Source organism: Panthera uncia, chromosome B1 (assembly GCF_023721935.1).
Source record: "Panthera uncia isolate 11264 chromosome B1, Puncia_PCG_1.0, whole genome shotgun sequence".
Classification (NCBI taxonomy): domain Eukaryota; kingdom Metazoa; phylum Chordata; class Mammalia; order Carnivora; family Felidae; genus Panthera; species Panthera uncia.
The window spans coordinates 111,107,468-111,121,253 of record NC_064811.1 but is presented as its reverse complement, the minus strand read 5'-3'; the positions used below and the strand labels follow the sequence as shown (position 1 = coordinate 111,121,253).

At 35.5% G+C, this 13,786-nt stretch overlaps 1 pseudogene; it reads left to right on the top strand.

The window, feature by feature from the left end:
- The first annotated feature begins 5,506 nt into the window (after positions 1-5,506).
- On the top strand, positions 5,507-6,766 carry LOC125923121 (alpha-enolase-like; annotated as a pseudogene).
- The last annotated feature ends 7,020 nt before the right edge of the window (positions 6,767-13,786 follow it).

Genomic DNA, 13,786 nt, shown 5'->3' with positions numbered 1-13,786 from the left:
AGGGATCATACTTCAGAACCTCCTTCAGAGGGAGCATAGCCCTGCTGATAGCTTGATTTTGGACTTCTGGCCTCAAGAACCTAGAAGAGAAAAAATTTCTGTGTTTTAAGCCAAAAAACAAAAACAAGAAAACAAACAAACAAAACACTAGCATATCTTAGTGGTGCTATTTTACATTTCTGAGCTTCACTTGCCTCTGGAATACAGGCACTTACGTAGTATATTACTAATTCGATGCTTCTTTATTAGATTTGGATGCAGAAATGAACAACACAGGGTCACATCTGTACACTTGTTTTAGCAAGTAGACAGGGACTCATGTCATTCTAGGACTGTTGTGTAGCACATCTGTGATGTAACTAGTCCTGAGAGTCATACATTTAGAAGGATAGGTGACACGTGGTTTTATTTGAGTTGATGAACTGCGGCACCACGGTTAGTTTTCTCCTAAATACAATGGACCTGCTTTATGCCCGGTTGTACAGTAGGCAAGCATGACTGTATAAGGCACTCCTGCGATGCCTAATTTTTTTAAAAGAATTATTTTCTGCCTAGATGGGCTACATGCAGTCTGTAATAATAATTTGCAGATACCTAGACTCATTTCTCCATTTCTTGATTTACCTAATTAGGTGGTGACCATTGACATGCCGCTATTAGAGAATGGTTATCACATTTATACAATCACTCAACTTATATTCTATTTCCCCTTACAAATATTTCAGAAAGGTTTTGTTCTTCATTGATTAGGTTTACATTTTAAATTGTAGAACTTTCCTCTTAACTCCACATATTCTCCACATGAATACTCCACATGAATTCTATACATAGTATAGAATTATCTAACCTAAGTTTCTTTCCATATAACCTCACTCTCCATAAATATCCCAATTTCTAATAGTCATATCATTATTTTTTAGTTGTCGGAATTTAGAACATTTACATTCTATTCTAGCCTGAATGTGAAAATACTGTTATCGGTCTGCAGGAAGATTCTGAAGTTTAAGATCCAAAACCACAGATTTACAATATTATGACTTATTAATTAATGGAAGTTACAGAAACAAGTATTGTGAACGGACTTGCAAAGAGAAGAAAACTTTTGAAACCAAATTTGTACCACATAACAAAGTAATATTTCAAGCATATGAACAAAAGCGTTTGTTTTATTATCTCTCTTGCTAAAATGTATTTTATTTCAATTTGATTCATATTCAGATTGTACCTTTTCAGGACATTTTTTTTTTTTTGCATAGAGTTCATATCTTCACTTTTTCTTGAGTTTTTAAAAATAAAACTACTTTCTAAATTATTTTCCTAGGCCTAGATGCAGAGGAACTAAATACTCTAAAACTTTCCATGTCTGAAATATTTTTTTAAATTTTTTAAAAATATTTATTTATTTTTGAGACAGAGAGAGACAGAGCATGAATTGGGGAGGGTCAGAGAGAGGGAGACACAGAATCTGAAACAGGCTCCAGGCTCTGAGCTATGAGCACAGAGCCCAACATGGGGCTGGAACTCACAAACCGTGAGATTATGACCTAAGCCGAAGTCAGACACTTAACCAACTGAGACACTCAGGTGCCCCTGAAATAATTTTTATGTCTCATATTTTTAATGGTTTAAGCATTTTTAAAATTCTGTATCCAAAATATGCCCCCTCAATAATTTTGTATTATTATCCCAGTGTCATATCGTATTCATAGGTCCTGATTAGATTCTATATTAATTCAATTCTCATTCTTAAAAAAATAATTATTCTTTCTTCTTATTACTTCAGTAACCTTTTTTGATCCTTAGTTTTATCAGCTTATTCAGACATGTCTACATATGAACACCATTCATTCTTCTATTACTCACTTGTGCCTTTCAAATTGAAGATTCTTGGTGTTTTCCTGCATTTGGAAATTCTTCTCTGAGGTTTTTCCTTTCCCTCTTCAAATATCTGTTTGGTAATCTAAACCTCTTTTTACATGAAAATTGGAACCCCTAAATCCATCTTGAGTGTCTCAGACGTTTTTTTTCTATTTACATATCTATTTAGGGAATGTTCTTAACTTCTTCCAGTCCTTCCATTTTCCCTTAAAAATTGCTCATATTCTTTCTTATTTGCTTATTGTTAAAACATTAACATGTATTTGAATACAAGTTAATTTAAAAAGTTAACTCCTTAATCCCTAATATTGCCAATGCAGTTGTTCGTACTAATGATCTCACCTATAATATAACAAAGATTACATGAGGATACTGTAGATTGTCATCCACTTGTCAATGTTTAGGAACTTATTTTCAGGAAGGTCAAGCTACACAAAGAGCACTTAAAAATCTATAATCTATTTTAGTGACCTAAGGATTTCATAAACTTTTATATAGAATCTGCCTCCCTCCAAAGAATATATCATTTCCTCAAACCTTTACAACTCATTTAGTACCAAACACAGAAAAGGCACATTAATCTAGTCAAGTAAATGAAAAGGTGAATGAGTGAATGAATGAATATAAAAAGTATAAATCATCTTTATATAACCTGTATTTGAGCAATTATGGGCCTCATTTTCTTTATTCCTCACTTACTGAAGATTTTTGGGAAATAAACTTCTATATCAAGTTAGTGGCATATGAAGTACAACACTCAGGGAGTTAATATAATAAATGTGCTATCCCATTAACCATATAAATTACTAGTGGAATGTAACATGGAATAGCCACTTTGACAGTCTGGCAGTTTCTTACACAACATACACTTAGCATTTTACTTAGCTAGGCCATTTCTAGGCATTTACCCCAAATAAATGAAAACATTCAAGAAGATCTGCAAACTAGAGGAAATTAATTTTTTTTTTAAATACCACATATCCTATCAGGTAAACTTTCCAAGGTGTACTATTTTTGAAATTTCTTACTATTTTGTCAAAATTATGCTCTGTGTTTAATATTTGGCATCAACTTGATAATGCTGAGTTCAATTCTTTAGCTATTGAATAGGAGAAACATAAAATGAACAAAGGGGGAAAAGCATATCACAATAAGACTGCTCTAAATAAAGGACAAAAAGAAAATCTCAAAAACACTCAGAGAAGAAAGGAAAGCAAGGTAACTTCAGAAGTGCAACAGTATGACTTACAACTAAGTTTCTGGCAAAAACAATGAAGCCAGAAAACAAAGTAGTGGCATGTTTAATGTGCTGAAAAAAAAAAAAAAAAAAAAAAAAAAAGAAAAATAGTGAACAACCTAATACTGTCTAGCCAGTGAAAATAACACTTAAAATAAAAATAAATATGAAGTTAAGATTATTTTAGTCAAATAAAAAAAGGTAATTTATCACCAACAAATCTTCAATGCAAGAAATATTAAAATAAGGTATTCACAAAGAAAGAATGTGGATATACATTATATATAAAGAGAAAACAGATGAATATAAATTAATATTAATAGTACAAAGAATTTAGTATTTGTAGTGTTATGTATATGCGAATTAAATATCATGCAAATGAGTTTTAAAAGGTAAGAAAGTAGTAAATGGGTTGAAATAATCTTAAGCTTCTTGATCTACCTGGGTACTGATAAATTAGTGGCATGCATCAATGCATCATTTGTCTGAAATGCATGTTAAATACTAGATTAACAGCTAACCAATTGAAAAATTGTGTCTAATAAGTAAATAGAGGGAAAATGATGAAATAATAAAAATAATAAACATTTTATTAATCCAAGAGAAGCGAAAGTAGAGAAGAAACAAAACCTCAGGTAGGTCAAAAAATAATAAAATATTATAGACACAAATTAAAGTAAGTAATAAATGCATTCAAAGTAAATGCAATGAATATTTTAATTAAAACTGACAATGTCAGACTGGGTAAAACCAAAAAAAAAAAAAAAATCAGCATCTATTGTTTATGAGACCCATCTCTTCCATAAAAAACATTCATAGAGTTTAAGTGCAAAAAGGATGGGGAAAAAGATAAAGTCTGTTTATCTGTATTAATATTGCACAAAATATTAAGGCCATTTTTTCCCAGGGCACCTGGGTGGCTCAGTTGGTTAAGCATCTGCCTCTTGATTTCAACTCATGGTTTGTGAGTTGAGCCCTGTCAGTGCAGAACCCCCTTAAGATTCCCTGACTCCTTCCTTCTCTCTGCCCTTCCCCTGCTCCTGCTTTTCTTTCTATCTCTCTAAATAAATAAATAAAGATTAAAAAAAAGACATAATCTTCCCTTTTTTATCACAAGAATTAACTGTTAATAATGGAACCTATCATATATAAGATTAAAAACAAAATCCATAATAAAATAATAATGTTCAGTTGATAATAACATTTTTAATGAAACTGAAAAGGTGTTCTGACTAGAGGATGAAGACATATAAATGGCCAAAAAATTGATGGTGATCATGATTCCTTAATTGTCAGTATTGATCTTACATAGGCAACATTTCCTAAAACTGAAATGTTAATATAAATAGTGATTATCTCCAAAAGTCATGAAAAATTGAAAAAAATTTAAATTGGCAATTAAGTTTTAAATTCAATAATGGGAATTTGCCATGACTTATTTTCTTTTTTAAGTGTTTGTTGTTTTTTTTTTTTTTTTAATTTTTATCTTGAGAGAGAGAGTGTACCCATACATGCAAGTGGAGTAGGGGCAGAGAGAAGAAGAAAGAATCCCAAGCAGCCTCTATGCTGACAGTCCTACAAACCACAAAATCATGACTTGAGCTGAAACCAGAAGCTTAATCAACTGAATCATTTAGGTACACTGGGAATTTACCAAGAGTTTTATTATGCTATAATAAGTTTAATTATCTTATTTTTTTATATTATTCTGTTCTCCAAGTTTTCCCTTTGCTTATTTTAAAGTCAAAGGGGTTTTTTTTTTTTTTTGTTGTTGCTAATTTTATTTATTTATTTATTTATTTATTTATTTTAGAGAGAGTGAGAGTGGAGGAGAGGGGCAGCGAGAGGAGACAGAGAGAGAGAGGGAGATATATATATATATATAGATAGAGAGAGAGAGAGAGAGAGAGAGAGAGATCTTAAGCAGACTCCATGCTCAGTGCAGAGCCAGATCCCAGGACGACCCTGGGATCATGACCTGAACCAAAATCAAGAGTCAGACACTCAACCAATTGAGCCACTTAGACCCCCAAAGTCAAAGTATTTTAAGTTTGGTTGGAAAATAGTAAATTTTGGATTTGATTCTAGAAATACATGGTAACATTTAATATTGTTGAAGTACCCCCACTATTAATTGCATTCCCTTTATTATTAGTTCATAAAATACATATTTGGCAATGTATTTGAAAAGGTATAATGAAATGCACTATTTAAGTGCAAGTATTCTGACAATTCTACATGTGTTGACAGAGTAGACCGATATTATTGAGTTATAAAATGGCCTTATGTTGTAAGTTTCCATTTAAAAATAAGATGATCGGGTCCCTGGGAGCAAGACGGGTCATTGGGGCAGACAGCACAGAGAGGGGCTCAGGGGGAACTTGGTGCACCAGACCTTGCAGCTTAATAGTCACCCTTGGTGTCTACAGCTCCCTTTTTCCTTTTCCCCTGATGATGAGATCCAGCAGCCAGAAGTTAACGATGTCTATTCTCAAGATCTATGCCAGAGAGATCTTTCACCCTCATGGGAATCCCACCGTTCAGGTTGACCTCTGTACCTCAAAAGTGACAAGTGGTGTTTATGAGGCCTTAGAACTCCTTGACAATGATGTAAACATGCTAGAAGGGGAAAGGCGTCTCAAAGGCTGTTGAGCACATCAACAAAACTATCGCACCTACTTGGCTCAGCAAGAACCTGAACAAGAGAAAGATTGAGTGATGATAAAGACAAATGGAATAGACAGAGGGTTGTCTCTGTCTATCTTCAAACCTGGAGCTGTTGAGAATGGGGAACGGGGTGCCCCTGTAGCTCCACATTGTTGACTTGGCTGGCAAGTTTAAAGTCATTGGTATGATCAACAGTGCTGGCAAAGAGCTGGCCATACAGGAGTTAAGATCCTCCCATTTGGTGCAGTAAATGTCAAGAAAACCATATGCATCAGATGGAGGTTCACCACAACCTCAAGAATGTCATCAAGAAGAAATATGGGAAAGATTCCACCAAATGTAGGCAATGGAAGCATGCTTACTCCTAACATTCTAGAAAATAAAGAAGCCCTGCAGCTGTTGAAGAATGAAATCGAGATAGCCATTTACACCAGTAAGGTCACCATTGGCATGGATGTTGCTGCTTTGGAGTTCTTCAGAGCAAGGAAAGTGAGATCTGGACTTCAAGTTGCCTGATGACTCCAGTAGGTACATCACATCTGACAAGTTGAACCAACCTGTACAAGTTCTTCATCAAGGAAACCTTGCAACTGCCTCCTGCTTAAAGTGAACCACATTGGCTCCATGACCAAGTCATGACCAAGTCTTCAGGCATGACTAAGTCTTTTCAGGCATGTGAGCTGGTCCAGGAAATACATGGGGCTTCATGATGGTGTTACATCCCTCTGGGGAGACTGAAGACACCTTCACTGCTGGCATGGTGGGTGGGGATCTGCTCAGGGCAGATCAAGACTGGTATACCTTGCTGATCTGAGCACTTAGCCAAGTACAGCCAGCACCTCAGAAATCAAGAGGAACTGGGCAGTAAGGCTAAGTTTGCTATCAGGAACTTCAGAAACCCTATAACCAAGTAAACTCTGGGCAGGCAAGCCTCTGAGCCCTTCAGTCACTACTGGGCTGATTAGACCTCTGGAACTCTCTTGGAAACACCAGCTCTGTAATCATATAATTGACCCAAATCACTATTTTTCTGACCTTGAGTCTCATCAAGTATCTGGAGCCATGTGTACCCACAGTGTAACCTCAGAGGTATCCAAATGGCAAAACCCCTAATAGTTTTGTGTGCAAAAGAAAAGAAAGACCTCAGTGACCAATTAAAAGTACTAAGTACTAAAAAAAAACCACAAAAAACTATTAACCATGTTTTGAGATAGAATGATTTGCTTGTGTAATTGTGACATCTTAATTTCTGAAATTTTTTTGTGAGCTCTAATATATGTTACACTATATACAACCCGATCATACAGCTCCATGATTTTCACAGAAATTTCTATGTAATCAGAAATAGGTAAAGAATAGGCCTTTGCCAGCATTCTAGAATTCCCTTTAATGTTCCTTCCAATCACAGTCCCTCTATCTTTCTTCAAAATAGACACTATTCTGAATTCTGACACAATACCGTAGTCTTGGCTGCTTTGTACTTTAAAAAAATTTTTTTAATATTAATTATTTTTTGGGCGCCTGAGTGGCTCAGTCAGTTAAGTGTCTGACTTCGGCTCAGGTCATGATCTCACGGTTAGTGGGTTTGAGCCCCACATAAGGCTCTGTGTTGACAGCTCAGAGCCTGGAACCTGCTTTTGATTCTGTCTCTCCCTCTCTCTGCCCCTCTGCCGCTGACACTCTGTCTCTCTCTGTCTCTCAAAAATAAAGAAACAGTAAAAAAAAAAAAATTAAATATTTTTGAGAGAGACAGAGCTTAAGTGGGGAAGGGGCAGAGAGAGAGGGAAGGAAACAATTCAAAGCAGGCTCTGGGCTCTGAACTGTCAGCATAGAGCCTTATGCGGAGCTCGAACTCACAAACTGTGAGATCATGACCTGAGCCAAAGTCAAATGCTTAACCAAGTGAGCCACCCAAGTGCCGCATTGGCTGCTTTGTACTTTATCTTGGAATCATATAGCATCTATTCATTTGGATCTAACCATAGTTACTTGACATGCTGTTTGCGTGATCCATCCTCATTTTTGAGTTATTTCTCTGTAGGTCATGTATTTTCATGGCTTGTGTACTAATATACAAAAATTTATAGATAAATCCAACTGATCACGAACATTTGGGTTATTTGGAATTTTGACTATTAAGAAGAATATTACAAAGCATCAAAAACATCAATGTAAAACATCAAAAACATTCTTGAATATGAAATCATCATTCATGAGCATGTATTCCTATTGTGATAGGATTTAATTAATTAATTAATTAATTAAACCCTATTGCTAATTCTAGGTTTCTAGGAATGCAAGCGTGGGGAAGTTCTGTACTTTGAGTTGAAAGTTGGAAGATCTATGCACCAGGAGTCAAAATGAACAACAACAACAAAAAAACCCATGGCCATTAAAGGCAATGTAGCACAGCTTTGAAACATCTCCCATCCCTGAAATTAGCTTCATTGAGTTAATTGTTCAAAATTATCTATAGAATAGTGTCAGTATAAACATTACTGGCCGAACAACTCAGGGGAAAATTAGTCCTACAAATAGGCCTGCAATACATGAGCAAAGATGTAGTACATGTTTACTAATTGTAGCTTTGCTAAAACACCAAATAATAAAACACAAAACCAAACAAAAAATAGAAAACAACAAAAATATCCTATCCTCAGTTACCCTTAGTTACATGTAGTCCTAATGAAAAGAAAGACCATAATAGCTAGCTTTGTGAATATGCCTGGGCCCAACAACATGGGCTCCCTCTCAACTGAGCCTGTAATATTGCCGCTGAATGCTGAATGCTCAGTCAATAGGCAGTAGAGACTAAGCCTTAGGTATGGCCTCTTCCTTTGAGGAGTTCAGTTCGCCAATGTGTAGACTGTGATCGATTGATTACATTGGATCCTTTCTACTCCTGAATGGCAAATGATTCATTCATTTTGGATTGATATATATCCTGGGTGATCAAGACCTACCTTAAAGCTCTCCTCAGTTTGGCTAAACTTCAGACAGTTTTCTTCCAGACTATCAGCCCCTAACCTTTCTTTTTTCTTTTTTTTTTTTTTTATAGCATTTACTTTAGAAAACTTTCAATTATAAATTTTTGTTCTGTCCCTTTGAAATGTATGCAAACTTTCTCCCCAACTCTTTCCAGTTTTGTAACTCAGGAAATGTCTGTCTAAGGACCTAAGAACAATCTCTTTGAAATGTAAACATCAAAGGAGATCATTCTCCTATTACCTAGTCGCTGAAGGAGGGTAGGAGCCAAACTTCAATTAGCAGCAATTAGCAAATGTAGAAAGATTGAACACAGAGAAAAACATTTGCAATCTAAGGAATAACTCAATGTGCTGGACATATACCACTGACGACCCTACCCCTACGGTCCTCTAATACTTTTCTCCTAGATAATCCCAATGCATAAAAACTCTCCAGTCTTTTGTTTTCATGGACTTAAATTCAGTCCCCTTCCCTATTGTAGTAATCTTAAATAAGGCCTTCCTTGCTTGCTTAACATTGTCTTGTGCAATTTTTGCTTTGATATGCATATGGCTACGTGTTTGTGTTTTCCTTCTCTGTCTGTGGTGCCCTCCCCAGCAAATTTACTCAGGGACAAGTTGACAGATTTATTTTAATAGGATCATGAACAGTCCCTTGGGAAAGCAATCCACAATATGGCAAAGGTGGTATAATAATGAGGACAATGTCCATGGACTGCTTTGAAAATAATACCTGTAATATTCCTGATAGAATATTTTTGCCTTTTCGCCATTGTTACCAGTGACACAATTGACTAATTTTTACCTCATTGAGCAACTTTTGGCGTTCTGGATTAGAGGTGTTAGTTCTGAGAGGAGGGACATGTTTACTCAAGAACATATGAAGGATTTCGCGAAACTTAAAATTATCGACTTAACTTAGTTATCTTGAGCTCCTCATGCCAATAAAAGAACAATCAAAAAGGGGTACCTGGATGGATGGTTAAACATCCAACTTTTGATTTCGGCTCAGGTCATGCTCTCAGGCTTGTGAGTTTGAGCCCCATGTCGGGTTCCATGCCCAGCATGGAGCCTACTTAAGACTCTCTCTCTCTCTCTCTCTCTCTCTCTCTCTTTCTCTCTCTCTGCCTCGCTCTCGTTCTCTCCTTCTCCCTCTACTTCTCTCCCTTGTTCTTTCTCCCCTCTTTCTCAAAAAAAAAAAAAAAAAGTTACTATACTGGCAGAAATACCTGACCACAATTATCACAAGGGTATGGTGTTGCTATTGTGCAATGGTGGTAGGTAGAAGTATATCTGGAGCTCAGGAGATTCCTTGGGGGACCTCTTAGTGCTTTCATTCAGTCAAATCTTAAATGACAATTGCAGGAAACACACTCTGACAAGGACATGGTAACCAAAGGATTGGTTTCATACCTCAGGCATGAAGGTATGATTTATCACACTGTGCCAGTGCTCTTGGCTAGCTAAAGGGCCGACTCGAGCTGAGGGAAATTTAACAGGAGCAGTAGAAGAGGAATATAAAGAAAATCAGCCGTGGCCAACCTCAGGACCAAGTGTAGCAGTTCGTTATATCATCTTATAATTTGTGGTTGGTTGTTGTTTTTAATTACAACAAACATTTAAGAAGCAATAATATTAAGAGAGTTGGGCATTTAATATAAGGCCTGACTAATGTAAGGTAAATACAGTGGCTTTTATTGCTGTGCTCTGCCCAGCACTACAAGTAGTTCAGTATATTATGCCTAGTTTCCAGGGCCGATCTCTGCATCCTTGCACCTTAGGACTTTTTCTGGAAGCACAAAAGCCTTTTGTCTGTGAACTTTTAGTGCTGGGAGTGTTTTGAGGTTTCAGCATACCCTGAGAGTGGATGGATAAATATATAGTTCCCTTGCCTCTCAAGTGAAATAATTTTGAGGTATGATTTTATTCCACTTTCTGGAGTTTTCTCAGTGGATTCAATTCTATTTGCAGATCACAATAGCTAACTGAAATGCACCCTGTAGGACTACCTTCTTTTCCCTATCATTTATTCACATTTCCATCATGACATTTGTATGCCAAAATAATTCTTTTACACTCCAATTTATATTTCAATATCTGCTTCTAGGAAAAAAAAGTAACAAGCGAAAAACCCTAGCACACGCGCGCACACACACACACACACACAAACACACACACTTATATGATATGGTCTCTGACCACTCACTGCTAAAAGGTGGGGGTAATTTCTAATTCCCCATGATAGGCACAATGGTGGGTAGTGTATAATTTTTAAGATCCTGATTGAATGGTATTTCTAGAACAAGTTTAATTTCCTTGTCTGTCTTGAAGTCATGAATACATATAATAAATGTGTCTTTTTATAAATTTATACAAACACAATTTTCTATATAATAAACAAACTTTCACAATAATATAAAGGATACCTTGATTACTTACTTAATCTTAGTTTCCCAGGTAAATTTCTCAAATTTCCTTTCTCAAAAACAAATATTAACAAAATAGTTAAGTTCTTGGTAAATTGTGTGGGATCAGAAGTATGTCTTGGAATTAAGGTAAGAGAAATTTAAATAAATACCATGCAAGATTTGTTGATGAACACTGCCTTTCCTTTAAATTCAAACTAGGAATCATTCTTATGCAAGAATATTTACTAGCTATTATTTCACACATAGTTAAAACCGGAACTGAAGAGTTTTAGATTGGGTCAGGACATGTTAAAAAATATAGAATTATGTACACTGATAATGAAGCAGTGGAAATAATATATCAGAAAAAGTCTCCTCAACAAACGGTGTTAGGAAAACTGGACAGTAACATGTAAAAGAATGAAACTGGACCACTTTCTTACACCACACACACAAATAAATTTAAAATGGATTAAGGACCTAAATGTGAGACCTGAAACCATAAAAATCCTAGAAGAGAGCACAGGCAGTAATTTCTCTGACATAGGCCATAGCTACTTTTTTTCTGGATAGGTCACCTGAGGCAAGAGAAACAAAAGCCAACATAAATTATTAGGACCACATCAAAAAAAGCTTTGCACAGCCAAAGGAACAATCAACAAAACTAAAAGGCAACCTATCAAATGGGAGAAGAAGATATTTGCAAATGACATACAGATGATGGGTTAGTATTCAAAATATATAAAGAACTTATAAAATTCAGCTTCTCAAAACTGAATAAACCAGTTAAAAAATGGGCAGAAAACAACAGACATTTCTCTAAAGAAGACATACAGATGGCCAACAGACCCACGAAGAGATGTTCCTCATCAGGGAAGTACAAGTCAAAACCACAATGAGATATCACCTCACACTTGTCAAAATGGCTAAAATCAACAACACAAGAAAAAAAAGATGTTGGTGAGGATGTGGAAAAAAAGGAGCACTTCATGTGTTGTTGGTGGGAATGCAAGCTAGTGCAGCCACTGTGGAAAACAGTATAGAGTTTCCTCAAATAGTTAAAAATAGAACATGTATCCAAAGGGATACATGCACCCCTACTAGAGCAGCATTATTTACTATAGCCAAGATACAGAAGCAGCCCATATGAAAGCGTCCATCCATTGATGAGTGAATAAAGGAGAGGAATATATATCACTTCTTCTTTATACATGTATGTATGTAAGTATGTACGTATGTAGGTATATATATACACATATATATGTAAGTATAAAGTATAAGGTATATACATATACATATACATGACATATACATATACATATACATATACATATACATATACATTCATATACATATATATGAATATTATTCAGCCATAAAAAAGAATTAGATCTTGCCATTTGCAAGGACATGGATAGAGCTAGAGTATAATTTAGCTAAGCAAAATAAGTCAGTAAAAGTAAGGCAAAAACCATATGATTTCACTCATATGTGGAATTTAAGAGCAAAGGGAAAAAATTAAAAAAAGAAAAACAAAAGAATGAGAGAGACAAACCAAGAAACAGACTCTTAATTGTAGACAACAAACTGATGGTTAGCAAAAAGGAGGGGCATGGGAAGATGGGTGAAATAGGTGGTGGGGATTAAGGAAGGCACTTGCTGTGATGAGCATGGGGTGTTGTGTGGAATTGCTGAGCCACTATATTGCACGCTTGAAACTAATATAACACTGTATATTGACTAACTGGAATTAAAATGAAAACTTAAGAAAAAAATTCAACTTCAACACAAAATGTGAGCAAAGAGCAAGACCAATTTTCAGGAAGAAAATATCACATGAATAATAATCCTATGAAAATATGTTCAGGGCACCTTAGTGCTCGGTTGAGCGTCCAACTCCTGTTTTTTTGGCTCGGGTCATGATCCCAAGGTGGTGGGATCCAGCCCTATGTCGGGCTCTGCCCTGAGCATGGGATTCTCTCTCTATATCTCTGCCCCTCTTCCCCACTCATGCTCTTTCTCTGTCTCTCTAAAATAAAATTAAAAAAAAAAAAAGAAAAGAAAACATGCTCAATTTACCAGTGATCAAAGAAATATACACTAAAATGAAATACCAAGTTCCATTTGCCAAAGCTGCAAAGACTTTAAGCGTGCTATTCATTCTCCAAACGGGTGGAGTACAGGGAAGTGGACAAACAATGCTGGGAAGGCAAAAAGTGAAGCATGTTATAAATCTGCTTGAAAAATAGTGTGATGTTCTTAAAAAAAATGTAAAATATAAAAATACAGAATTATGATGTTTTCTAACTCACAGAAGCTGGAATTCTTAGTTCAAATGTAAGTGACATAAACAGCACAATTGGTTATGTGAGAAACCCTGATTTATGGAACAAAAGTGCATTCTTTTGTAATGATATTTTGTTGCGTTCTTTATCAGGTGAAAATATAGCATACTTCACTTATTGGCTTATGTGTTCCTGGCTTTCACTTATTTTTTCCATAATGAATTTCTTATATGGGAGAAATATATTCATTTTGCTTTTTTAATCATTATATTTCACTTTAATTAAAATTGTTTCTTTCAATCATTTTTATTATCTTATCGTTTT